Consider the following 27,161-nt stretch of genomic DNA (forward strand, 5'->3'; position numbering starts at 1 on the left):
ATAATGCTTCCACCTGAAAGATGTCACCAACTTGTTCTCATTCACATTTCCACAGTGCCACAAAAAAGAAACAAAGTCTGATACTCTATTGAGTGAATCCTCAAGTGGACCAAACACCATACTTCCTTCCATATTTTAGAATTAACAAATGCAACTTCAACTCAATAACTTGCATTAGGCAACATGCAACCACAATCTTCCCCTGAGCCAGGGAAGCTGACCCCTCTCTGAATTCAGGAGGTCCTGGCCCCACCAGCATAAACACGAAGTTGACACAAACCTGGCACTTTGATTCTGTGAATTATGATCAGGACTGATGAGTCAGCTTTGTTGGGATAACTGCTAAAGGAGGACTGTGTATCCCTTAATTTTCTAGCCGATGGCCTCTGGAAAGAGCCATTTATCCTGGTTTAAGGCCTTCTTTTTAACGTGTGCGGCCTATTCTCAGCCATAGTGGCCTCTTGTTTTCTTTACATTTAATGTTTCATAAAAGCAAATGGCTCGGAAGCCCCTGAGACAGGTGAATGTCCCTGTTAGCTGCCTGCATTTGGAATTTATCAAAGATCTTTACACCGAGACTCTTTTCTGTCAATTCCAATCTTGAATCACAGAAGTGCTCCTCACAGGGGAGGACACTAGGGTGGCCTCTCCATGCTGTCCCCTACCTGTGCGTATGGCAGGCTCCCTGGGGCACCTGAACACCTGGGGCAGCTGTGCAGGAGCTGGGAGGGGGAGCTGAAGCGGGGCTGGCAGGCTGGCTTGTTCACCCACTTTGTCTCCAAACTTAGGAAGCTAGACCTGGAAGGTGTGCATGGGGAGTAGGTTTTCTGAAGCTCTCTTATTTAAGGCTGCGATTTTTCCTGGGGACATCCTGGACCGAACCCTAACCACCTCCCTGCCCCCTGATTCTGCCTCAGCTTTCATCTGACCCAGGTGCTGCCCCCTAGGGGAGCCTGGGGAAGCTGCACCTCTCTCCCTCCTTGGTTCCTCTTGGGAAAGGAAGGCTGCACCAGGGTCAGCAGAGGCAGATGAATTCCAGCTCTGCTAGAACCTTCCTGGGTGAGGAGTGGTGTGTGTTGGGGATGCTGAGAAATAAAGTCTCTCCGGTAGGGCCCTAAAGAGGATCGCACTCGTTTCGCTGAAATGCGGGTGACAGGGTCTCTCTCTCCCCCCAAGGCAGGATCTTTGTCTGGGTTTATGATGTCGTCATTCTAATCAACGCCATGTTAATTGCCCTGGATGAGAAGAACCCCTTCATCTCCTAGCCGAGTGGCTTTCCCTTTCTCTGTAGTTCTTGAGATCCTCCTGAAGTTGTACACGCATGAGCCCAGAGCCTATTTTGAAAGGAAGCAGTTCTGGAACTGGTGAGTGTGTGTCCTAGGGAGGGGACAGGGGACTTCCTGTCACAGTTCAGAGACATGGCTGCAGGTCTCCAAGCTCCACCTGTGTAGAGGCATCTTATAATGAGCTCTTGGAGGGGAAACCTCTGTGTGGGTAAAGGCCGAACTTCCCAAAGTCAATTTGAACTGTCTAATTAAAATGAGAACCACAGACCTTGACATCCTGGAGTTGGGAAGGATCTTTAAAAGAAGGAAGCCCAATGTTTTTCTCTACTTTCTCACAATACTTCTTTTTTTTAAAAAAATTTTTGTTCTTTTTAGTTATAAATGACAGTACAGTGTATTTGGACCTATACATACATGGAGTATAATCTCCCATTCTTGTGGTTGAACTTGGTGGTATGGAGTTCCACTGGTCATGTATGCATATATGAACTTAGGAAAGTTACGTCCGATTCCTTCTACTGTCTTTCCCATTCCCAGCCCCTCCCTTCCCCCCACTCTGCCCTGTCCAACCTGGTGATCCACCCCTATCCCACCTATGGTCACTCACAATACTTCTGACACCAAGTGTGTGTTATTTTTTCTCACACCTACCAACTGTCCAACTCTCTGGTCGTCAATTTTGTGTCCTGCAATTCAATTAAATTTGGACACAATTTGTCCACAGTTAGCATCAAATACCACAGGTTGAGGGCTGAGCCAAGACTGAGGACAGTCCCCAAGACTGTCCTCTCTCCAGACACCAACTGCATGTCCACATTAACACCTGTGATGCTGACTGATCGCCTATAAATCAGAGGTGACCAGAAAAACACTTCGGTTACTAGATTTCTGGTTGTTGTACAAGGGTACAGCTCAGGTCAGCCAGACTGAGAGGAACAGGGTGCAGGAAAAGGGGTGCGCAGCTCCCATACCCTCTCCAGGTGCGCCCTTCCATGCCCCTCAGTAACCCAGAAGCTCCCCCAACACTATTGTTTTTTTTTGTGGAGGCTTCGTTATGTGTGCATGACGGATTACACATTGGCCATTGGTCATCGACCCAATCTTCAGCCCCTCTGCCCTCCCCAGAGGTAGGGGGGCAAGGATGAGGGTGGGGCTGGAAGTTCTAGCTCTCTGATCCCCTGGTAGGTTCCCCTGTGGATTCACATCCCCATCCTGAGGGGCTTTCCCAGGGCGACCTCATTAAGCTCAGGTGGGGTTGAAAAAGGGCTTGTGATGAATAGCAAAGGATGCTCCTTCCACCTCTGTCACTTATCACTGGAGGGACAGGGCTCTTAGGCGTTCAGGTCATGAGACTAGGGATGAAGGCCAGGCATCCTAGAACATCATGGCCAAGGAGGCATTTCCTTTGGCAGCTTCCTTGGCCCGCTCCCTAACCTCACTGTCAGAAACTCAGCCTGTGTGGCTGGCCAGCGGGCTGTTGGCTAGCCCTCCCCTGGGTGGTGGATATGTCTCCCACGAGCCTTCCCTTCTCCAGGCCGCTGGTCTCCACCCTCAGCCCTGGTGCTATGTGCCAGCCGGTGCGTCTTGAGCTGCTGTGTGTCGAGCTCTGCAGGGCACAGAGATGCAAGCCGCAGGCTGACTTTGGTGGTGCACAGCTAGGCGGGGTCTGACCCCAGTGACCACTGCTCTTAGTGCCAGGAAACTTCTCCCGAAGTGCACGTGGCTGGGGGGGGGACCTGGTCGGTGTTTTCTTCTCCTTTAGCACCACTGTCAGGAAAGTCATGGCACGATGAATTCTACTTCCATTAAGTCGTAATGCACATAGTAAAATTAATACCAGGAAAGACCTACTGTGCATTCTGCAAGTATTCTTCACCGGATGGGCACAGTGGTGCACGCCTGTGGTCCCAGTGTCTTGGGAGGCCGAGGCAGGAGGATGGTGAATTCAAAGCCAACTTCAGCAACTTAGCAAGGCCCTAAGAAACTCAGCGAGACCCTGTCTCTAAATAAAATATGGAGAAAAAAAAAGAGGCTGAGGATGTGGCTCAGTGGTAAAGCACCCCTGGTTTAATTTCTGGTGCCCAAAAAATAGAAAAATAAAAATGTTCTTCACGAGTATAGACTTTGGTGGAAGGCGAAGTGATGTGGGTTAGTGATTCCTGCATCTCTGCAGGTGACTCAGAGCAGCCAATGGATGATCATGGGATGGTTCAAGCCTAGTGTTTCTTGCTTCCCATGCAGTGACCTAAAAGTTCCAGAAATGAATTTTAGCACTGGCTAGTTATCTCACATAAGCTGTTGGTTCAGTTTTCTGGGGACCCATCAGAGCCTGAGCTTGACATGCCTCTCACTTGATTCTTAATGGACTTTGCTTTTGCCATTAGGTTTGACACGCTGATCATAATCGCAGCCTGATGGCCACGGTGGCTGATGCCACCATTCAGTCAGGTCAGTGCCCCCAGCTCTAGGCTTCACGGAGGATCAGGTGCTTACTCAGTTCTCTGTTGAAAATCCACCCTGCACTGTGGAGATTTGGGGGCCAGGAAGGGGGACACCAGAAAATTATTAAAAGTGTTCCGTATTCAGGTTGGAGATGTGGTTCAGTGATAGAGCACTAATCTGGGGTTGAGTCGCTCATAAAATAGTGGTGATTTGCAGATGGCCGTGCATGGCCTCCCGATGCTTTGAACCTTCTCTGGATTCTTTACAAGCCCCAATGTGTGTAAACGCTACGTAAATAGTCCCTGCCCCGGGTTCTGCTTAGGGAGAGACAAGATGTTTTTCTGAGTACTTTCCGCCTGCAGTTTTGAAGTCCATGGAAGAGGACCTGCAGAGGTGGAGAGGGGCTGCCAGGGACCACGGGCATCCCTCTCAGGGAGCTGGTTGGTTAGGGGCACACCCACTGACCACACCCTCTCCTTTCCCCTGGTTTCTCCCACCATCATGGAGCACCCCACCACCAGGGCAGGAGGAGGAAAAGGTGCCTACGGCCTCGCCCCGCCTGCCCCGCGAGGAGCCCGAGCAGGGAGCGGCAGGGACTCTCTTGGGCTTTGTGCATGGACAGGCGTTCATTCCCAGTGGGCAGAAGCAGGGAAGGGTCACCCACTCTCACTGGAAGACTGGAGAGGGGCAGGAGCCCAGGGATGGGGCTGCCCGAGCGGGAGGCGAGAAGGAGCTCTGAGCAGAGACAGCGTGCGCGGGTGCTGCCCCCAGCTCCTGCCCCCAGCCTCCCACCTTCATCCTTGGAGTTGAGGTGTCTTCCGTGGCAGAGGCAAGGAAGGGAGCAGGAAACCCGAGTCACCCATCTTGGTGTCACGCCTGCTGTGTCCCCAAACTGAGCAGAGAAGGAATGAGATGCTAGGGAGGGGCGGATGGGGCACCCCAAGGGCTCCATCGCTACCTGGTGCTGGGTGCTCCCCCTGGCCCAGTTCTGACTGCCCCAGAGGCCCAGGAGAGCTCTCCTGCCTGTTGGACAAGGAGGCCAGCGTTGGGCCTGAGAGGACAGACATCCCATCCTCTGGATGTCAGACCCTGGACACGGAGGATGGGGGGAGCTGTCACAAAGGCCAGGGCTGCTGGAGGCCCACCACCAGGGTGGGACCTGCAATGTCCCCCACCCCCAGCCCACCAGGACGCGGGGACTCCCAGCATGAGATGTCATGACCCCCGACCCCTGCAACCCCACGTTACCTGTGTTGGTGGCAGACTGGGTGGCCCCAGGCACCGGCCGGGCTGCCTCTGTGGGGCATTCTGTGGCCATCCTCAACAAGCCAGCAGACCACCATGCAGAGGGCATCGAGGGCAGCAAATGCACCAACTGGCATTGGAACAAACCTGTACAGGAACACGACCCCTGGTCAGTGGTCACAGGGCACTGGGTCCCCTCCCACCAGCATGAGGCCTGAGCCCCCTACCCCACCCACAGGAGCCCACACCCCAGGGACACTTCCAGGCTCCAAGCAGACCCTCCCCTTGAGCCCTGGTCTGGGTGCCCAGCGCTGTCCTGTGCTTTCTTGTCCACCTCTGCCCGCTGCCCGGGCCCCTTCCCAGCTGCCTGTGTGGGTCTCATCTTGGTCAGAAACCACCTCCCTGGACGTGGGAGGGGGACCTCCGTTCAGACGGTCCCAGGAGGAATCAGCACATTGCCGTGCCACAGAGAGGGCCACTTCCAGGGTGAGCCTTAGCAGGGACTGGACCAGCAAATCAAGGTGACAGCAGTGTGCCAGCCGGTCCCCAGGAAAAGCTGGTGGGCAGTTCCCCTCCTGGGGCTCTGGCTGGGGCTGATGCTGTGGGAAGGAGGCGAGCCTGAGAGAGTGCAGCCGAGAAATGCTCACTCTACAGAAATGCTCTCAGGGCCTCCCACAGAGGGGCAGGCAGTGGACCAAGAGGACACTGACACAGGACTGGTGCAGCCCTTGATGGAAATAGTTCAGGAGAGAGGCCAGGGGACCTGTCACAATGGGGAAGGAGAGGGTGAGGCCACAGAAAAGAGAGAAGCAATACAGAGGAGGAGGGGAGGGGCCTAGGATCCGGGCAAGGGGTGCCTGGGCTGGAGCTGCTGGCCGTCCTGGACAGAGTGAGCCGACAGCTCCACCTCACACCTCAGAATGGGCCTCATTGGAAAATAGGTTCTTTGCAGGTGGATTAGTCAAAATGGAGTCATCTTTGATATCGGGGGATGCAGCTGTTCTCACTGCCGTCCTATGAGAAAAGGAGGGACACACAGGGAGGAGGTGGCCTGTGGAGACCGACACAGAGACTGGGGCGAGGTGGCCACAAGCCCAGGGCTACCTGGGCCACAGGGAGCTGCGGGGAGGATGAGCTCTCTCAGCCAGGGTGACCTGTGGCCGCAGAGCTGGGAGGGGACAAACGTGTCTATATGAAACCACCTGGTGTCTGGTCATGTTTATACAGATGACCCTGCGGGAGGTGTGTGTGGAATGGAAGGTGAGGGGAGGAGCGGGAAACGTGGAGGGGGAGGTGAGGCAGAGGGACCGTTTTGCAGATGAGTCTTGACTGTCAGGGAGACAGAGGGAGAGAGACAGGCCGCGGGGCCCCCAAACATGACCAGGTGAAGGGGACACTGATGCTTTACAGACAGAAAGACTCTCATTCATTCATTCAACAAACAAAGTGCACCTACTAAGTGCCAGAAACTGATCCGGGCTACAGGGGTCAATAAGAACACAAGCCCTGGCCGCCTGGCGTTTATTTTTTGCATTACAGATAGATAATAAATACAAACAAATTCAAAAAGTTAAAACAAGTTAAAGACCAAGGAGCGTTGGGCAGAGGGGAGGAGGGATGGGATGCTGGTGAACTCATGGACTTCGACACAGCACGTCCCAAGGTCCCTTGTCAGCTGCGGCTCCATGGCCCCTGGCCCAGGGTCGGCCTGGTCTCTGAGGTTCTTCCACTTGACACAACATGCCATGGCCACAGGGACTCCTGGTCCTCCCGGGGTCTTGCTGGGCTCTGCTTCCTCCCCACTGAGGACACCAGGGGTCGGGGGCCACCAAGTTGTCCACTGGCCTTGCCGAGGCCCTCAGCCTTCCAGGCTGGTGGCCAGCCTGCCTCTGCCTCCTGGCTCTGTGCTGCACCTCTGAGGCCAAGTGACCACCTGCTCTGGCACCTGGTTCTCCCTGTTCCCTGAGCCAGGAGCATGGCCCCAGGCTGGCCCCCCAGAGGCCGCAGCAGACAGCACCTTGGCACGTGAACATGGGTGAGGACCCAGGCAGCCGAGGTTCCAAGGCCACGGCCCAGGAGTCCCCGAGGTCTTCACCCAACACAGAGCCAGGGTGGTCCCCGCGCCCCAGCACCCGCAGGCAAGAGAACCTGTGCCTCACGCCCCACCCAGCAGCTGCCCTGTCCCCAGCTGGCCTGGGGACCCCTCGTCCTGCCTTGTCCTGCCTCGTCCTGCTGCCTGTGCCCAGAAAGGAGGCGGGAGAGCTCCTGGCAGCCACACGCGCTGGGCACTGGAGCCCTCCAGCTCGCTGCTGTGCTCCCGTGACCCCTGGGTGTGAGGAGCTGGGCGAGGACACAGAGGGAGGAGGTCTGAGGGCCACCTGGCTGCTCCTGCCCCGTCCTGGAAGCTGCTGGAAGGATCAGTGGATGCGACATGACCTTGAGTGCTGAAAGACACCAGAGGTGGCAGGGGCATCCTCAGCTGGGGTGAGCGCTCAGTGGCCCTGGTCCTCACCCACATGAGCCCGTGAGGGTGGACGCCAGCTCCAGGGGCCACATCTCCTGGACAGCCTGCGTTGCCACCAGGCCTTGCCCACTTTGTGTGCCCAGGGGGCTGGGGCAGAGGTGGCCTTGGGAAAAGACCCCACACACATATGTGTTGGGGGGACAGAAGTGTCGCAGGGTAGGGTCAGTTCAAGGCTCCTGCAGCTCCAGGTCCTCCTACTGAGACCTTCTTCCTGCCTGTCCCCAGGGACCCAAAGCTGGCCCTTCACCCCAGGGACCCCAGCATCATCCTCCCTCCATCCACACGGAGTCCAGTGGACATCCCCCTAGGGCTCTCAGACCTGCCCCATTGCACTGGGTGCTGGGTGGCATCCCTGTGCCCGCTCTCCTGTGATGCCCTTGGCAGCGTCCCCCGCCTCCATGATGGCCCATTCCTGACCCCACAGCTCCCTACCATGTGGTCCCTCCTCCTGCACCCCAAAGCTCCCCACTGTGCACCCCTCCTGCACCCTACAGCTCCCCACTGTGCACCCCCTCCTGCACCCCACAGCTCCCCACTTGCACCCCCCTCCTGCACCACACAGCTCCCCACTGTGCAGCTCCCCGCCTGCACCCCACAGCACCCCACTTACACCCCCCTCCTGCACCACACAACTCCCCACTGTGGGAACAGGGACTGCAGAGGTCCCCACACCTGGCCCACAGCCCTGCTCAGAGGCTGGCAGGAGCAACTGTAAGTTCCCATTTGAGTCCAGGCCAAGACCCCATCCCCTTACTGTCCTTGAGCCTGCCTGGTGCTGCCGTGGGTAAGGGTCCCCCACCAGCCATTGACCAGTTGCACACATGCAGATCCGTGTGGTCTGAGCTCTCTGCAGGGTGACCTCTGCCTCCCAGCACCTCCCTCGCCGCCTGGGCTGACGCCCTCTGGAGATGCAGGGCCATGTGTTGCCATAACAACCCTCCCGCTCCAGGAGGTCCCTGTGCAGCTCTCCTCTGGGGACTCTGCGGAGTGGCTTCCGTGAAGGAGACTGGAGGCCAGACCCTGCCCTCTGTTCTTGGGGTGTGGAGCCCCTGTTCACCCGAGAGAGGGCCAGCAGTGCCCTGGGCCTTCTGGGCACTGGTCAGCACTCAGCTGGGCCACTGGCGCTGGGCTCAGGCATCTGCACGTCCACTCAGGACATTGTGCCATAAAGCCTGGGGGAGAGAAGCGAGCCCAGGGCCCTTTCTCCTGGGAGCCCAAAGCCCCCCAGGGTGGGGTCGTGGCCCTGGGGTGTGGACCCAGGCCTGCTCTTGGTGGTGGTCCTCGGATCTTGGGTGGGCACCCTGCCCGTGGATTAGATGTGACTTGAGCATGTCCCCAAGGGCTCATGTGTCAGGAGTGGCCCTCAGCATGGGGATGTTGGGAGGTGGGATCTGTGGGGGACAAACCAAGGACAATGACAGGAAGAAGCAAGGCCGCTGTCCAGTGAGCCCCTGGTGGTAGGGCAGCCAGTCCCCTGAAGGTCCTCTGACCCCGTCTCAGGAGGCAGCCTCTTCCTCTCTTACATGGCCCCTGTCGTGCCACCGTCTGCCACCGGCTCCTCCCCAGAGGCCCAACTGGTGCCCCCCACTCCATCTCGGATGCGGAACCTCCAGATCCAGGAGCGAAATGAAGCTTGATTCGTCGTGACCTCCGCCTGCCAGGGTGACTCACCCAGGAAACGGTGCTGACCAGCTCAGCTCTCCAGGGGCCACAGCCATCCAGCTCCCAGAACCCGGGATCGCTGGGAGAAGCTCACACGTCCGCCATATGCCGGGGGAGGCTCAGGGTGTGAGAAAGACTGGGCCTAGGTCAGGAGGGGCCCCGGAGGACCCTCCCCTGCCGCAGCTCAAAGCCCCAGAAAACAGGGGACGACTCTCGGGCTTCCTTGTCCTGCAGAATCCTGTGGACAGGACGCATAACTCTGGACAATCCCAGGGACACAGAAGTCTCTCTCCACGCACGTAGCCTTCCTGCCCCAGGGATAAGGCCCCGGAAATACATTTACTCTGGGAAACCCTCTTTCGGCAGCTGGGTCTAGTCAACCCTGACTTTCAAACAGGGGCTGTTAAATGCCAATAGCTTTGATTTTACATTTAAACCCAGTTGAAAGCTTTCCAGGCTCCTAAGAGAAAACGCTGGTCAGAGGACTTGGCTTTTCAACCGGTTTCTTTCAGAAACTCTTTTAAAACCGTAACCGCCACTTATAAATTATAGATTCTGTCCCTGGCCTCTCATGTTCGGTTACATAACCTTGTTATGTTAACATAAAAATTAAACACGAGAGATGAATCAGCTAAATTGGATTCACTTACATAGATCAAACGCTGAGCCCAACCGGGAGCCAGAGGCCCTAAGTGCAGCCAGGGAGGAATTGGCTTCTTGGGTGGGTCTTGATTGGGTGGAGAAGGAGGGGAGGTCTGAGGATAAGCGCCAGCCTTCAGGGTCGGCCGGTTCTGACCCTGCAGCCTGACAAGTTCTCACAAAGTGAGGAAGGGGCTGCCGGGGTCGACGGGGAGACCTGGGGGGTGTGCCAGGCACCTGGGCAGTTCTGGGTGCCCTCCCTCCCCGCTAGGCCATTTCCAAGCCTCTTTTCGTATATTATCTCCTCTGATGCTCCCCGAGCAGAGCGGGGTGGGGGGAAGCAAGTTCCGTCGTCCCAGTTCTGCTAATTGAAGTGCAGAGGCTGAAAGGCTTCCAGGCCCTCTGTAAACAGGGGCCTCCTCCAACGGAAGAGAATTCAATCAAGCCACCCGATTGTTACTAGTCTAGACGTGGCTTGGCCTGAGTGTCCAAGTCCTGGTCTAGCCCACCGTCCGGATGCCAGTCCCCACACCCATCCACCCCACACTCAGAGCTCCAGCGCCCTGGAGCCATCCCTCGTCCATCCCAGGACTCCCTGCTCCTCAGCCCTGTCCTCAGCCTTTGGGGCTCAGGTTGGACACTGCCCCAGAGCCCTGGGTTCAGGGTTCTCCTTTGTGCTCAACAAGTCCTTGCCCTCTGCCCCTCGTAGCTCCATCGTTCCATTTGAGCAGCCTGTCTCCCTGCCTGCGACCCCTGGACTCCAGCCCTGGAGGCAGGCGCCTCCGTTTGGGCATCTGCAGGTGGCTGCACAGCAGGACTGTGTGTGTGTCAGCTGCGAGGCCTTGACACACGGCTCAGGCAGGACCTCAGCCACAGGTGTGGTGGTTGTTCCTCAGCAGTGTCCCCAAGACTGTCTGTCCTCTCCGAGCGGCCTTCTCCCTGGGAGCGCACGGTGTGTGCTCGGCTGGACTCAGGCCTCATCGACACTGGCCCACGTGCTCTCCAGAGCCAGCGCCCGAGGCTCCGACCTGACTCCACAGTGTCCCTCTGACCCCTACGGGCACCTGGCACCTTTTGCAGGAGGGGGAAGCACCATTGCCTTGGACGGTGCTGGGGTTCCCAGGAGGGCCAGAGCAGGGGCCAGGCTGGGGAGTCTCCTGGGAGTGCCTCTGGGGACCGTGGCAGTGGGAGGAAGCTCTCCGGGCATCACAGGGTGGGGGCCTGCCACGGTAAACACTGGGGAGTCTACACCAGCTCCGAAGCCCAGTGGTTAGTGTCAGGAGCTCAGGTGGGGGTCGGAGAAGGTCTGATGTGGCATTCCCAGGGGGAGCTTACCAAGTTCTCACTTGCAGAATCCCATCAAAAGCCGCATCAAAGGCAGGGTGCCCTCTGCAGCCAGCACTGCGTGGCCAATCAGCAGGTCGTGCAATGGTTTTAAAGCTACCTGCCAGCGTGGAAATGAGAAGGCAGGCCCAGGGGTTCTCGCAGGTGGCAGGTGACGCGAGGTGGCACATGAGGGCAGGCCCCACTCTGCCCTCCACACATGGCCGTGGTCTGCAGGAACCTCTGGGAGCCGCCCCTCTGTGGTGGAAAGTAGTGTTCACGTCCCGATAGACTGAAGCTGACCGAGGACTTCGGTGGCTTCGGCTGACCGCAATCTGGTCCCTGCCCTTGGCTCTGGGCAGGCCCTGCTGCCCCACTTGGTGGTTGACACAGCCCCAGGAATACTTTGGGTCTTCCAAGGCAGGGTCATGAGAAGCTCACAGCAGCCACCTGGGCCTTGTGGAAGATGGGCTCTTGGGATTCCTGCTGGGCAGGGAGTCAGACACCCTGTAACAGACCTGACACCCAGGTTCAGCCACACCATGAAAGCCAAGCCCGGGGAGGATGCTGACCCTGCAGAGAGAGCACATGCAGATCCCAGAGCTGGGGCCCAGTGCCCGAGCCAGCCAGGAAGCCATCATCCAGGAACAAACCCCAATGTCGAGTCTTCCTCACATCTCAAATGCAAAACCAACGAGATCGTGAGCACAAGAACCTGGCTGTTCCCAGCCCGTGAGCTTCAGAGTGGTCTGTGCTACAGCAAGAGATCCCCAGAGCCAGAGCCCAGACTCCTGAAGACAAGCATGATTAGCACCAGCTCCACAAACCCCCCACTTAGTCTCCATTTTTTTTTCCAGTAAATGTCATGCTCCAAGGGAGAATAACCAAGGAAAGTTCAAAGTAATAATATCAGAAATCTGCTTCCATTTTTCTCTTTTGACATTTTATTGTGATATGAAGGCAGATGATGAAGGCCCTGATGGGTATATTTAGTTCCTTTTGTTGGTGAGTGTTCAAAGGTAGGTTATGTGTTGCCCTGATTAGCACCAAGGATGCAAATACCTGAGCTGCTCCTTCACCACACTGAGTCACGCTGCAGACACGGGGCCCGTCCACCTCCAGGACCAAGCGTCTCATTAATGGGTCCCTTTTCATGAGCCCAGGAGCTTGGCTCCATCAGAAACTCCCCTGGCTCTGGCTGCGGCACAGCCCAGATGGCCCCACACCTGCCCCCCAGCAAGTGCGCCATTTTCCTCAAGGTCTCTAGAGCGCAAGGGATTGCCTCCCCAGTCACATGCCACTCTGGGATTCAGTGAGCACTCTCTTCTGTCACATGTCACCTCTGGGAGCCAATGGGGGCTGTCACTTCAGTCACATGTCACTTTCAGGATCCTTGGGAGCCCCTGGGAGGCCCTGCTCTGTCCAAGGGGCGGCATGGCCTGGTCAGGGGCAGGACTACCACCTTCCACCTTGGCAGACACCCTCCTGTCTTGGTCAGTGCCAGCAGGTGGCCCCTGCCCCTGTTGTGCGGCTCAGCCTCTCCCTGGCAGGGCTGCTTGCTCAGCCTCGGGGGCCAGGTGGTCTGCACACCGAGGCCTGGCCCTCTGCTGGTGGCCGTTTGGGCGTTGCTGTTGTTTTTAGGAGCAGGCTCCTTGGTATTACCTCTTCCTTCCTCACACGGGGCTCTCAGGATCCCCGTGCAGAGGGAGTGTGACTGGCCTTCGGATGCTCCACGTCCACCCAGGTGCTGCCCCGCCGCCCAGGAAGCCATTGGGAGCAAACCTGCTTGGGGTCCCCATCCACGCGCGGCATCTCCAGCAGCCCGCTGGTCAGGGGTTTTCCAGATGAGATCCACGGGCATCGCTGGGGCTTGCGCTGGTGGGGAAAGAGAGGAGGTCACCCTCCCGTGTGGCTTAAGTCCTAGGCCAGACAGCCCAAAGCCATCAACCCATGGGCAGGTAAGTGCAGGTACTGAGAGTGACAAGAGGAGACGGGGTGACAGGGTGCCCTGCGTGGGCCAGGGCCTCCGGATGGGGAGGTGGGGAAGGCTCTGCTGGGACAAGGAGGGACCTGGAAATCCAGCCAGAGGGACAGCAAGGGCAAGGACCAGGAAGCAAGGACCTCGGAGCGTCGAGGAGCACCAGGAGGTCAGGATGGAAAGCGCAGGGTGGCCCTCACCCTCCATCAGCCCCCGCGCCATCGGAGGCCAGCTCCCCCCGACCGCTCTGCTAAGAGGTGGCTCCCACTGGGCACCTTTCTGTGTCTAAGCAGCTTTCTAGGCCTCTAGTCCCTTAGCTCCGTCTGCTGGCCACGTCCCCTGCAGGAGCGCAGCGGGGAAGGGTGGTCTCTGCCTTCAGGGCACAGCCCATGCCTCCTGCTGCTCCCAGAGCAAGGTGGGTGCCCAAGGAGTCACCGCTGAGTGGCTGAGTGAGCGACTCACCCACATGAGCCACCTCGCCCTAGGGGACTTCGTTCCAAGCTCCCCAGGGACGCCAGGAACTGCAGATGGGACCAAACCCTATAAGTGCTGTGGTTTTCTTTTCCTGCCTGCGCCTGGCTGTGGTGACGTTGAGTTATAAAATAGGCACAGGAAGAGATGAGCGAGGACGGCTGATCATAAAATAGAACAGCTGGGACAAGAGACGGCCGTGACGCTCCGAGTTGGCACTTCCTCTGTCCCTCCTTCACTGTGCCATGCTGACCACAGGTGACGGCAGGGAGCAGACACCATGGACACTGGGGATCTGCTGCAGCTGGGGAGAATTTAGCATGTGGGTGTCCATCTTCGGGCCTGGAGGACAGGCCTCCCGCTGTCCTCGCACACACCATTGTGACAACGGCACAGCCCCACTTACTGCGGGCTCCTGTTCACCAGGTTTGTCTGAGAAGTTAGTCACCTCCAGGGTGGGATTGTGGTGGTGTCTGTTCTGTGGATGAGGTGACGAGAGCGTGAGAGGTCACACCTCACCCAGTGTCACGCAGATGCTAAGGGACAGGAATGGGACTCTCTGGAATCTGCAGCCTGCAGAGCTCGGACACCCGGCATGGAGCAGGACTGGGTGCAGGGCCTCTTCCCCCCGGCTTCTGCCTCCTGTCTACACCCTCTCTGTCACCGAGCAGCACATCAGCTTCTGTCCCCCAGGTGGAGTGTCGTGGGGCCGTGAGACCCTCTGGAGCCACACTGGGCTCTACCTCCCGGGAGCCGCTCATCTCGGGCAAGTGAGTGTGCTTCCCTGTGCCTGGGTCTTTCCATCTGTAAGACAGAAGTCATCAGGACTGCGGCCTCGCATATCTCTCAGGAGGCTGAACACACTCATCCTGGAGAAGCTCCGTGTGACAGTGGGGCCAGCCTTGCTGGCACCCTAGAGACCAGGCAAGGTGGGGAATCCAGCAAGGTCCCACCCTTCCCGGTGGCCATGGGGGTGGGGCAGCCAGACAGCCAGGGAGCTGGGTCCCCAAGGGCGACAGCTCCTCTGCTAAGAGAGGGGACCTGTGAGCTGCCTGTCTGGAGACGCACCGGAGGATAAGGTGGCCCCAGGCAGAGAAGGGAGCAGAAAAGCCCTGAACTTTTAGCAAGTTCTGAAGACGGCACGAGGGCAGTGTGGCAGGGCGCTGTGTCCACCCACAGTCACCAGATCTTCCCAGGCCCTCAGGGAGGACAGTCACAAGACACAACAAACACCAGGGCAGGCAGAGACCAGGAGGGCCCCCTTGGTGGCACCCAGCCCCCACTCCACTCCCAGGAGGAAAACTCCCCCAGCCAGTCCAGGGAAGTGCAGAACAGCATGGGGGTCGGGGGACTGAAGCCGTCCACTCTGGGTGGAGGCAGAGAGGCCCCAGGCTGGACCCAGGGTCCAGAAGAGGTAATGAACAGATGCCTGCTGCCCCTAGGGAGTGGGGACGCTCTCCTGTCCCAGGTCCCCATGGAGGGACATGCTGTGCAGGGACTGAGCTAAACCTGCTCGGGACCAGGCTCAGGGGGCCTTGGACAAGGCCACAGCAGGAGACGAGGCATCTCCCACGCCCACACTTTCATAGGGTCAGGTCAGGGTCAGGGTTAGGGTTAGGGTTAGGGTTAGGGTCAGGGTTAGGGTCAGGGTTAGGGTTAGGGTCAGGGGTTATGTTTAGGGTTAGGGTCAGGGTCAGGGTCAGGGTCACAGTTAGGGTCAGGGTCAGGGTCAGGGTCAGGGGTTAGGGTCAGGGTTAGGGTTAGGGTCAGAGTCAGGGGTTAGGGTTAGGGTTAGGATTAGGGTCAGGGTCACAGTTAGGGTTAGGGTCAGGGTCAGGGTCAGGAGTTAGGGTTAGGGTTAGGATCAGGGTCAGGGTCAGGGTCAGGGTTAGGGGTTAGGGTTAGGGTTAGGGCAGCAACCGCCCTCTGTCTTGGGGGGCAGCCAGAGTAGGGAAAGAGACACCCCAGCCCATGACACAGGGGACAGAGGCTGCTGAGGTGGCTGGAGCCCGGGGATGGGGTGTGGAGTCTCTGGTGCACTGTGATGACCTTGGTGGCCCCCACCCCTCCACACCAGATGGGGTTTCCTCTGTCTCTGCCACTCACCTCACAGACAGATAAGGAAGATCACCATTTCTGAGTGTTGGCCTTGTTTACTCTGTTCCTACTTCCTCTCTGGCATTTAATTTACAGGGCCATGAACCACATAAAGAGTGAGAATAAGGCAATCTGTTGTCAAGAGGTAAAGGAGTCAACAGAAGAAGGCCCCAGACGTCCGCGCTGTGGACACTGGTGCTGTGGGAAGGTCAGGCTTGAACGATGCCCTGGTCACAGGCTTGTGCTTGATAGAAGGTAGACAGCTGAATGAACAGGAGGAAATGCCAGCAGAGGGTGGACCACAACCATCCAACGGAGTCAGAAGTAGCTGAGACGAGGTCGCGGATGGGCAGCAACTGCTCAGCCTTTGCCCAGTGTCCGCGGCTTTCATCTGTAGCAGGCCCTGCCCTGCCCCACCTCCACAGGTGTTTGGGGGTTCCAGGCTGTGGTCTGTTGGCCCCCTTGTTTCCAGGCCTGTGACAGAGTGAGGCCACTCACCTCACAGACAGGAAGCAAGAGAAGAGGGGGATAGTGTCCACAGTGCACCCCAGGGCACACTCCAAAGACCCGGAGACCCCCTGGGCCCCACCGCCCCCAGGTCCCACCACCTCCAATGCTCCACCTCCAACAGCATCGCCCAGGTACCAAGTCTAGCACACGAGCCTTTGGGTCATTAGGATCCATTTTGGAGGATGAGGACCGTGTGTCTCTTGCTTCCTCTGCTGGGCCCGGCATTCAGGGCAGGACCAGGCTCACAGTAAACCCACAGCCAGGAAGGTGCCCGGGACTTGCTGGTGGGAACACGGGCAGCTGAGCGCACTTCTTCCCTCTAAGTGGCCCTGATAGGACTGCTGGGCTCCTACTTCACACGAGGGGCAGCTTTAGATTCCTCCCAGTGAGGCTGCGTCACTCCCTTGCCTTCTCTGCCTCCCAGGTGGACACTCAGCCACTCCCTCGCCTTCTCTGCCTCCCAGGTAGACACTCAGCCACTCCCTCGCCTTCTCTGCCTCCGAGGTGGACACTCAGCTATGGAGACACCGAGGCCACAGCCTGGGGAGAGGCCAGCATGGGCCATCCAAGGCCAGAGAGCCTGCCCTGGCAGCCACATCTCAGCCCCTGCACTGGACCGTGTCCATACCACAAAACAGCAGTCAGTGTGAGTGTCCTGGGGGAGCCCTGCCCTCTCCGGTTGCTGAAGAGCAGAGTCCAGAAGACCCAGCCTGCAGCACCAGTGGGGAGAGAAGGGCCGGCCGCTGTGGGCCTCTAGAGCAGCGCAGGCCCTGCACAGCGCCTCCTGCCCATTAATCCCCCAACTGTGCTGGAGGGAGACCCCACGGTGCCCCTTCATGCTGACGGGAGGCTGAGGCTCAGAGAGGCTGTCAGGGTTTTCTCACAGGCCCCAGTGGAGTGTGGGACAGGTTTCCCGCTCCTACCCTCCTGCTGAGATGAGAGGGCAAGTGCTCCCAGGGAGACACAGCACCCCCACAGGGGAAGGTTGGGGACAGCGGGGACGCAGGCCAAGCAGGGCCACTGCACTGCCGGAGCCTTAAAGCCAGCATCACGGTCCCCTGGAAGAGCCCAGACCTCTGAAGAGGTCCCTGCAGCGGCTGCCTGTGGCCCCTGGTCCTCGGCTGGAAACAGAGTGTCCTGAAGGGAGAGGAGGTGCCCTGCCACCTCAGAGGGAGCCTTGGGACGGGAGAAGACTGGCTTCCTGTGTCGGGCCCGTTCCTCCCCAAACCCCGGGGGCTGATCTAACTGTAAAATGAGCCTGCAAGGCTGCCTGCCCTTGTCACTGTGCTTTTGACGTCACCACCATCACCTTGAATTCAGTTTCTAAGTTACGCGTAGAGTCAGTTGGGTCTTTCGTGGCCAGACAACCCTAGAAGGCAGGTCACAAGACAGACATTGAGGGCACTCGGCCTGGGGTCCCTTCCGCAGTTGACTCCAAATCCAGCTGGCCCTGAACCTCACAGGCACTGTTCCCCCGCCCAGTGGTTCCAAGGACGCTTCACCTGGACTGAGAACGGGGGTCCTCTCTTCCTGGAGCAGGTAACGACACCCAGGTTTGAGTTGAACCCCATTTCCCACTTGTCCCCAATGACCTCCCTCCTGGGTAGTCATCTGGCCTCTTGGCTTTGGGTCTTCTCTCTAAGAGGGAAGAGTGAATGGTCCCCACACTTCACAGGGACTGTGGGAGGTGACCGGGGTCTGAGGAGGGTGCTGCCGTCTGGGAGGTCTTGATTTTGGAGGAGGAAAGGGACTGTGTGTGGCTGGATCTGGACTGTCCCCAGAGGCTCATGTGTCAGGTGACACAGCAAGGTTCAGGTGGAATGACTCACCTCATAAGTGGATTAATCCAGTGCATGAGTTAATAGTCTGAATGGACCCCTGGGTTGTAACTGTGGGTGGTGGGTGTGGATGGAAGATAGGTCACTGGGGGCCAGGCCTCTCTTGAGGGTCATGTCTTGTTCCCTGGTGCGCTCTCTCTCTCTCTCTCTCTCTCTCTCTCTCCTTCCATCTGCCTGGAGTTGAGCGCGCCCTCCACCAGGCCCCTCCACCATGCTGGTCTGCTCCCCTCAGACCCTGGGCAAGGGAGCCAGCTGACCATGGACTCCGAAGCCATGAGCCCAAGTTAACTTTTCCTGCTCTCGGCTCTTCTTGCCGGGGACTTGGTCACAGTGGGGACCAGCTGAATAACAGGTTTCCTCAACAAAGCGTCCTGAGCTGAAGCTTGGCAGCTGGCATTTATCTCTCCCTGTAGGAGGCCGGGAGTCCAAGGTCGAGCTGTCAGCGGGGCCATGCACTGTTCAAGGCTCTGGGGAGGGGTCTTCCTGGTCTCTGCTGGCTCCCGGTGGCTCTGCCATCCCGTGTTCCTGGGGTTGGCTGCCTTGCTCTCATCTCTGCTCTGTCTTATCACAGCCTCCTCCCTCCCTGTGTCCTCTCCTCCTTTTACAAGGACAGGATTTGGGGTGCTCCCTGGTCCAGGATGACCCCATCTTCACTTCGTCACATCTGCAGAGACCCTAAGTGAAACCACATTTATGGACTCGGCAGTTACAGCTGAACCACAGCAGCAAGGTGGCCTCGCCAGCACCCTGGAGCAAGAGCTCACCTGGCTGCAGGTGTGCCAGTCACTCGGTCTCAGCACTGGGTCTGCAACACCTGGAGGCTCAGAATTAAGGGACCCGTGCCTCCCCTGACCCCACAGGCCCTTCCTGCACTTGAAACACAGCTCCAATTAGGTGACACGAGTGCGTAGCGGGAGGCTATCCCCAGGGACAGCTGGTCTAACGGGCAGATGAGAATGATGTGCAATAAGTACAGGGATCATGAGCGAGCACGTGGTCTCCCCAGGCTGGAGGAAGTTTCCCCCGCTGACCTGGCCTGCTGCACGCCTTGGCTTGGGCGGGCTCTTGCTGCCGACAAGGGAGCTACAGAGGCACACCCTTCCCCAGCACGGACCCTCTGTCCACCACATCCATCTTCTTGATGCACAGGCAGGCCCTCGACCCCCCGCAGACCCCCATAGCACCCCATAAAGCATCACGCTTTCCTTGGAAGCCTGCGTGCATTTTCACACCGCGTTGTGGACCATGAGGGTCGTGAATGGAGGCACCCCTGCCCCCGGGCCTGGCTGGGTGAAGGTGGTGGGCTGTGCCCTCCTGTGCCCCCTGCACTCTCCTACGCGGCTCTAGCCTGGTTTGGGTGTGAATGACTCCACCTGCACTGCCTGAGGAGGCCTAGGGGGAGGTCGTGGGCTGCATGTTTAATTCACAGTGCGAGCGTGAGCAGTCGATCCATAATTCAGACGCTGCTGCCCTAAATTAGGTGCACCTTCTGAGCTGAGTGAGATGGGAGATGGGAGCCCTTTAAAGAAAACCCATAAAGTCCCCGTTTCCCTCCCTCCAACAGAGTTCTGCTCTCCTGCGCGACTCTTCAGCTCCTAGAGAATAGCATCTTGTGAGTAAAAGGAGGCAGTGAAAATGGAAGAAGAAATTTAAATATGAAACTTTAATTAAATCCCTCTTTGATCATTCTCCCCAGAACCAGCCGAGGGGCTGCGCCGTTCAGCCATGAATCCCATCACCCCTCGGGCTAATTAGGGAAGGGATGGCCTGCCGGCTGGGGGCGGGGAGCCTCCTGACCCCACAACAGCTCAGGGGAGCCCTTCTGACGGGGGCGAGGCCAGCCTCCACCATCTGCCCGTCCTTGCGTCCTTGGAGTCTCACAGATGAAGTGCTCTTTGTGCCCCCTCAGGTCTCCCAGCCCAGGGACTCCCCAGAGAGGGCCAGGCATCCAGGGGTGAAGGTCCCAATACCTCTGGTCCTGATTTTGCAGTTTTTAAAAGTGCTTCTCATTGACATGCACTAATTGTGCGTGTGTCTGAGGCTTGGTGTGATAATGCCATTCGCATGTTTGATGCGTAAAGGTCAGATCAGGGTAATTAAGGATTTTCCTATTTTAAATCAGCTCCCTGCATCCTGTTGCAGGCACCTGCATTCCTGGGGGGGTGACACAGTGGACAACCAACAGGTCACAAACGGCCCCACAGCCACACCATCTGGTCTGGGACATTAGCCCAGCCCCCATGCTATGTCACCTCATCGGTCTGAGCCTGCTGCCCAACAGACAGAGCTCAGGCTGTTTAGAGGGAGCGCACACATGGGACACACATACACACGTACACATGGGACATGCATATACATGGGACAGGCATACACACGTACACTTGGGACATGCATATACATGGGACAGGCATACACACGTACACTTGGGACATGCATATGTACTGCACGCGCGCACACACACACACACACAGATACATGTACGTGGATATTTGCACAGAGGTACACACACACCCAGTGACACACGTATACAGATGCCCCACACACATGTGCACCCACCATGGATTAGGTGACAGCAGCATCTTCAGGAAGTGCCACCAACCCCCCTCGTTTGGGTGTGGTGGTCAACCTCATCGGACGTGACCCTGGGAAGTGTGTGGCTCTGCCTCGGAGAGGGCGGGTCCCCACAGGGGAAGGGAGCTCTGCAGGGCAGGAGCAGTGGGGGAATTGGTGATGTTACCAATTTGTGGGAGGCCAAAGACTTTCCTTAAATGATTTAAGAGAAAGTATTTTGCTAAGTAAACCATGTTGCAAAGAATTTCAGGAGCATTGTTTAAATTATTAAAAGAATCCATTGTTTCCCAGCCCTGGAAGCACCATTTGGATATGATTAATAAGACATCAAAAATTATTCCACACCATTACTGCAGGGCCCTGTGTTCCTGAGCAATTTTGTTGGACGATGTCTTTGTTCCATTAGTTTGGGGATAAAAAGAATATAACTAGAATTTTTTATTTGAATCCTGGAAGTTCAACTTTCCTCAGGTTGAGGTCTGCTCTCCGTCTTCATCGACTGACTGGAAGAGCTCCCGCCTCTGTCAGCTCTCCGCTGCTGGGACAAAGAGCCTGAGAGAGCAAAGTGAAAGGAGGAAAGGTTTACTTACTGTCGCGACCCCTTGCCCGCAAGGAAGACGCAACTCTGGAATCTTCTTTCAGCGGTTTATTCAGGCCCTTGATATTTCTTCTACTGATCCCTCGGATGCCCCTCCCAGCCTTAATATAGCATCTCAAGCCCCAATTCGAAGCTGCCACGTGGAACTTTCTCATAGGGTGCTGAAAAGCCATGCGCCAACTCTCCCAAATAAGGAGTTGTTTGTCACAAACCACAGCGGAGCCAGCGCCATCTTGAAATGGCGACCATAATCTGCATAAGTGGCAGAGGCGGCTCACCACAACTTACCACGGCTCCTGGCTTCTGAGGTTCCGCTGTGGCCGGTTGGGCCTGCGGGTTTCTGCTGCGTGGGGCAGAACATCATGGCTGGAGTGTGCCGTGGAGCAAGGCTGCTGGCCTCACAGGGGCCAGGAAGCCAAGAGACAGAGGGAGCGGCTGGGGCCCCCAAGCCCCCAGAGAGGCGCACCCCAGAGCCTCGCTCCTCCCTCCTGCCGGTCCCCACCTCCTTGGACCAGCCACCAGCTGGGACTCCGGCCTCCACACATGGGCCTGGGGGGACGTCTGTGGATCCACTGTAGCCATCTGTGTGCACACCAGCCCCAGGGAGTGGCGTGAAGCTGTGGTGGCTGTATGTCCCTGGGACGCTCTGGGCTGACCAGGCATCCTGGGCTGGCCTTGCTGGCCTCCTGCGGGGTGGCTCCTCCAGGGTCAGCAGGGCTGGGCTGGGCTGGGCAGCACCACCTGGGCTTCTTTCTCCAGTCCTCCTGGGCAAGGTGGTCTCAGGAAGCACTCAGGGCGAAGGCCGAGGCTCCTTCCTCGTGGTCACGTCACTGGTCAGCGGGGCTGGGCCGCGGTGGCCAGGGGTCTGGCTAAGCCTTCTTTCTGCATGAACCTGTGGGTCTTTCCAGATGACCTGCCCTGAGCGGGGGAAGGCGCCATCGCTCTCTCGAGGGCTGGAGCTGGACATCAGTCTTCTCCTGGCCTTGGACTGCCAAGACCCAGACTGCAGCTGCCCCCCTAGACCCGGGCACCAGCTCGCAGACAGAGGGGCTCTATCCCCATGGCTCATGTCCACGGCTCCAGGGCTGCAGGGACCGTGACCTCTGCATGCGCATGTGTGTATGTACGTGTGCGTGTGTGTACGTGTGCGTGTACGTGTGTGTACGTGTGCGTGTGTATGAGTGTGCGTGTGTGTACGTGTGTGTACGTGTGTGTGCACGTGTGCGTGTATGTGTGCGCGTGTCCTGTGGGTTGTTTTTCTGTGGATCCCCGACTTAGGTAGCTCCTAAATCCACTTGTCATTTCCCCACACCCCCCAGGTTCAAGGTGAAGGGAAACGGACTGCACCTCTTAAAGGGGACTGGTGGTTATATTTAATCCCCCACAAGCATTAGCCCACACCTGCGGTTCCTTGGTGAGCAGAGAGCGCTGTGGTCTCTCCAGACTTGATACTGCCCAAGCTCCTCTTGGAAACCACCACAGAGGAGTCTTTGGATAAGTCCCCCCAGCAGTCCAGAATGTGCAGGTTTAGAAGAAAACTTCAAGGAAAATTACTTTTTTTTTTTTTAAAGGATCCTTTTTGCATGAAATGAGGCTCTGGTCAGGTTTTGCTCAGAACTCCTTCCCCGGGTGCTGTCAGGTGAGCCCAGAGGACAGAGGAGCCGAGCCCTTACCACAGCATCTCCTGGCTGTGCGCTGGGCCGGCTGACCTCGAGCCCCAGGCTCACCATCTCAGAGCACCGCGGAGGGCCAGGTGGGCTCCCCCGCGGCCTTTGTTAGCACGGCAGCCAGACGGGGTGGTTGGAGCAGCAGAGACTTAGGGCCTCACAGTTCCAGAGGCTGAACCTCAAGATCACAGGCTGGTTCTCCCGCGGCTCTTGTCTGTTGTGGGGTCCCCATCCTGTGAGTGCAGGAACATTCAGAGGCAAAGTGACGGGACTGTGCGGGCTGCACTCTGATCTGTCCACCCAGTCTGAAGGGCCTGACTGGGGCAGGTGGGAAGGGCTGGAGGAGGAGGCTGGCGGGGGCTGCCTTGGAAGTGTCCTCGGCCCCTTCCCCTCTCTGCTTCCCAGTCGCCCTGAGCAGAGAAGAGCTCCTCAGCCTGCCATCCCCCATGATGGGCTGCCTCACCGAGCCCAGGGCAATGGGGCTGCCCTGCTACTAACTGGATCTCTGAAACCTTGGCGCAGAACAAACTTCTCTGAGTCACCCTCGTCCGGACCTGTGGTCCCAGGGACAGACCACGGCTAACACAGCAGCGTCTTCTCCCTGTGTCCTGACTCTGCCGACTACTTTTCTTTTCTTTTACATTTTACACACGTTACCGGGGTGCAACCCCCACAGCCCAACACCCCCACGTGCACACACCGCAGAGTAGTTCAACCATCTCCCCATCTTGAACGCTCACTCCCAAACCAGCCTGGCACCCTGGTGGCCACTTCTCCATCCCATCCCCGGCCCCAGCCCAGGCAGCCTCCGGTCCATTTCTGGCCGTGTAGACCTGCCTATTCCGGCCACTTCACGTACACACAGCCGCACACCAGGCTGCCGTCCAGGCCCCTGTTTCCTCTAGCTTCCCCCCTGCTCTGGGCCAGGACTCCTTCTCTGGATGGCCAAGTGACAGTCCACAGTGCACACTGGGCACAAGGACTCGCAAGCTCCCTGCCCTTTCTGTCACCAACGGGTTCTCCCCTAGCTCCCTCCTTCCCTGCGGGCTGGGACAGTAGCGTCATGGCAGACCCCACATTCCTCCCTGTTCATCATTTTGTCCTCACAGGCCCCGGGCCAGGGTCAAGGACACAGCTATGAACAGCCCAGTCCCTCCTCCAAGCCTGGTTGCCCAGTGGGCAGGAGAAGCCGTGAGGGGCTGTCACAGTGGGCTTGGGAACGCGGGCTTGTGTCCTTGGATCCCATGGGCGAGCTGGGTCCCTCACCCTGGCCTTCCTCCCTGTCCTGGAGGACAGCTGGTGGGCACAGGCTTGCTGTCCATCTCCTTCCTGTCCTGGACAGACTCTCTTCCTGTGCAACGGATCTGACCACCGCCTCCGCTCCAAGCTATTGGTGGGGGCAGGACTCCCACCTGATGCTGGAGTGGCAGTGGGATCAGCAGCTTGTGAGTCACCAGACTCACAGCCAGGGAGGAGCACGGGCTGGCCATGCAGAGCCACACGGGGTGCAGTTGGGGCAGAGTGACCAGGCAGGGCATGGGAGGCAGGCCTCGCAGTGACAGGGAGGTAGGATGTCCCTGGTCTTGGGGGAGCATGTGATTGGCTTGTTGATCAACTTTGAGGGCTCGAGGGGAGGGGGAAGCTCCCTGGCTGAGGACCAGGGAGGTGTAGCTGGTCAGCTGACCAGGGGACCAGCCGGGTGGGAGGGGATCTCAGGTCAGGCCATGGGCTCAGCCTACCAGGCACCTACTGGGGACAGTCCAGCCCCCACCCCAGCCTGCCAGGGAGGGCCTGATTGATGTGGCCGATGGGTGGGAGACAGGACCAAGGAGACCCAAAACTTGAAGATCTCACTCCCTGCAGGTACACCAGAGCTCCGGGCAGCTGGTGGTGGGCATTCCATCCAGCCCTCGAGTCCCCCTTGCTTGGACATTGGTTTTGCAGCCTCTGCATTCGGCTTGCCGTGGGCTTCGCCCACGGTGCTCATGTGCACCTCCAAAATACCCAGCTGGCCTCTTCCACCCTGAGGTCAGCACCAAGCCCCAGATCTGGCTGTCCCACCCACGGGGCTGGCTCGGCCTTTCTGATCCCCACCCAACATGGCCCTAGTAGCCCTGGATGTGCAGGAGGTGCCCAGCTGAGTCACAGCAGGGACCTGGGCTAGAAGGGGAGAACCGGGTGCAAGAAGAGGGCTCCCCTTCCCACTAGGCCAGGGCGCAGTCCCCAGAGCCGTCCTGAGTCTGCCTGCTGCCCAGTGCAAGCTCTGGGTCACCCATGGGCTCCTACACACGGTCACTCATCAGGAAAAGAGGGCCCCTGCGTCCCTTCCTGTACAAACCCGCCAAGTTCGGGCCAAGTTGCTTGAGGCTGAGGCTCGGGCTTTTCCAGAGAGCTCAGGTCAACCAGCTCCAGACTCCACCTTTCCAAGGCGCCATCTGGGAGCTGGGGGTGGGTCCCTGAGAGGCAGGCGGGTGTGGGAACCCAGGACACAGGGGAGCAAGCGCTCACGTCGCGGTCATCCTGCACCTACCAAAGGTGAAGAAGAGCAAGGTTAGTGTTGGGAGCGCAAGTCCCAGGGCGTTCAGGACTCTGGGGGAGTTTCTCTCAGCACCTAGTGTGTGCCAGGCACGGTCCTAGGTCCCGGGAAGAAAGAGTTCACGGAAAGACGGGGAGGGGAGGGGAACTGCTGTTCACTCAGAGCTGACATTTTGTCAGGGAGACAGACCACAGCAGAGTAAATGGCTAGAGAATGTCATGTTTAAAAGGTGCTAGGGACAAAGGTGAGGGAGGTGGGGTGGGCGCTGCCATCCTGGAGGCCAGCCCAGGCAGAACCCCAGGAGGGGCTTCTCACAGGAGCCCTGGAGGCCGAAAGAGCAGAGCCCTGTGGTCCTGCCCGCCACAGGACGGTGAGTCCTCTGCCCTTTGCAGTTGGGCTCAGGAGAGGTGGTGCCCCAGCCACCAAAGACACCCTTTCCAGAGACTTCCAGGAGAAGATGGAGGTGGCTGGACTGTGCCCTGTGGCAGGAATGTGTAGGGGACCCTGGCGCTCTCCCTGGCCATAGGAGAAGGAGGGTGCTGGGGGCCAGAGAGTTAAAATACCCAGCATGTCCCGCTCCTGCGCTCATGAGCCCTGTCCCGTGCCTGCCCCCAGGGGGACTGTAGGCTGGGCCACTCCTGCTGTCCCAGGCTGTGGTCACTGTTGCCGAGTCTATGACAAACACACGTGGGGCTGGGGATGTGGCTCAAGCGGTAGCGCGCTCGCCTGGCATGCGTGCGGCCCGGGTTCGATCCTCAGCACCACATACCAACAAAGATGTTGTGTCCGCCGAGAACTAAAAAAATTAAATATTAAAAATTCTCTCTGTCTCTCTCTCTCTCCTCTCTCACTCTCTCTTTAAAAAAAACCAACAAACAAACAAACAAAAAAAACACACGTCTCCCGTACATCTGGGTTGTTTTTCCCCTTCTTGGGGAAAAGAAATTTCTTATTTCTTTTAAAAGTCTATTAATATCGATTTGGTAGTTTTCTCTGTCCCATGTGGAGCGACGCATTTTCTCCCAGGTGTCAACGTGCAAACCCTCACTCGCCGTGTGTCTGTGGTCTCAGCCTGGCTGACCCACAGCCTCCTCCTGCCTCCCCCTCCTTCCTCCTTCAGGCCGGCTGACTGCAGAGGGCTGGCTCTCAGCAACAGAACTTCCCGGCATCTGGTGCCTGCCCTCGGGAACATTCTGCCCTTCCTGGGAACAGGCCTCTGTGCTTGCCGCAGTCTGCTTTGCCTCCCACACGCCCCGAGGCTCCCCCAGGCTCAGCAGGGTGAGGACCACAGGCCAAGTGGGGCGGCAGCACCTGCCCCTGGCTCCCCAGGTCTGGAAGAGACTTCCCCTGCATGCAGGATGCGGAGACGGCGGACCACACCGGTGAGGGCCGCTCTTCTTGGGAGAGGAAGGTAATTCCTGCCCCTCAGTCAGGTTCACCACCTGTCCTTCCCCTGGTTTCATTTTTCTGAAGCGCTCAATCACATTAAGCTACTAGCTGCAAGCACATTTTAATTTTCCTGCTTTACACTCCGTAATAAATAGTGACAGGGTGATCGTGTGGCCTTGCCCTCAGCCTTCTCCTCCTCCTCGCCTCATTTCTCTTCATCGTGTTGCCAAGTGTCCTGAGGACTTCAATGCAAGCACAAGGCCAGGCGGCAGACTGGAGGGACCTTGCTGCATCCGCTTTGCTGGCCACAGTGTCCCCAGGCAGGGGCGTGGTGGGTGAGAACCCAGGACAGCGACGTCTCCCTGCTGATCTGTGGGCAGGGGCT

The 27,161-nt window shown here is 58.1% G+C and overlaps 1 long non-coding RNA gene across 1 annotated transcript; it reads right to left on the minus strand.

Moving 5' to 3' along the window:
- Nucleotides 1–21,009: 21,009 nt before the first annotated feature.
- LOC144372332 (uncharacterized) lies at nucleotides 21,010–23,758 on the minus strand. The gene is made up of 2 exons (XR_013432340.1): nucleotides 21,687–23,758; nucleotides 21,010–21,138 (listed from the first exon to the last, which is right to left on the minus strand). It is a non-coding gene; the product is annotated as an uncharacterized LOC144372332 (long non-coding RNA).
- Between the last annotated feature and the right edge of the window lie 3,403 nt (nucleotides 23,759–27,161).

This window comes from Ictidomys tridecemlineatus (assembly GCF_052094955.1).
Source record: "Ictidomys tridecemlineatus isolate mIctTri1 chromosome 12 unlocalized genomic scaffold, mIctTri1.hap1 SUPER_12_unloc_5, whole genome shotgun sequence".
In the NCBI taxonomy this organism is placed as follows: Eukaryota; Metazoa; Chordata; class Mammalia; order Rodentia; family Sciuridae; genus Ictidomys; species Ictidomys tridecemlineatus.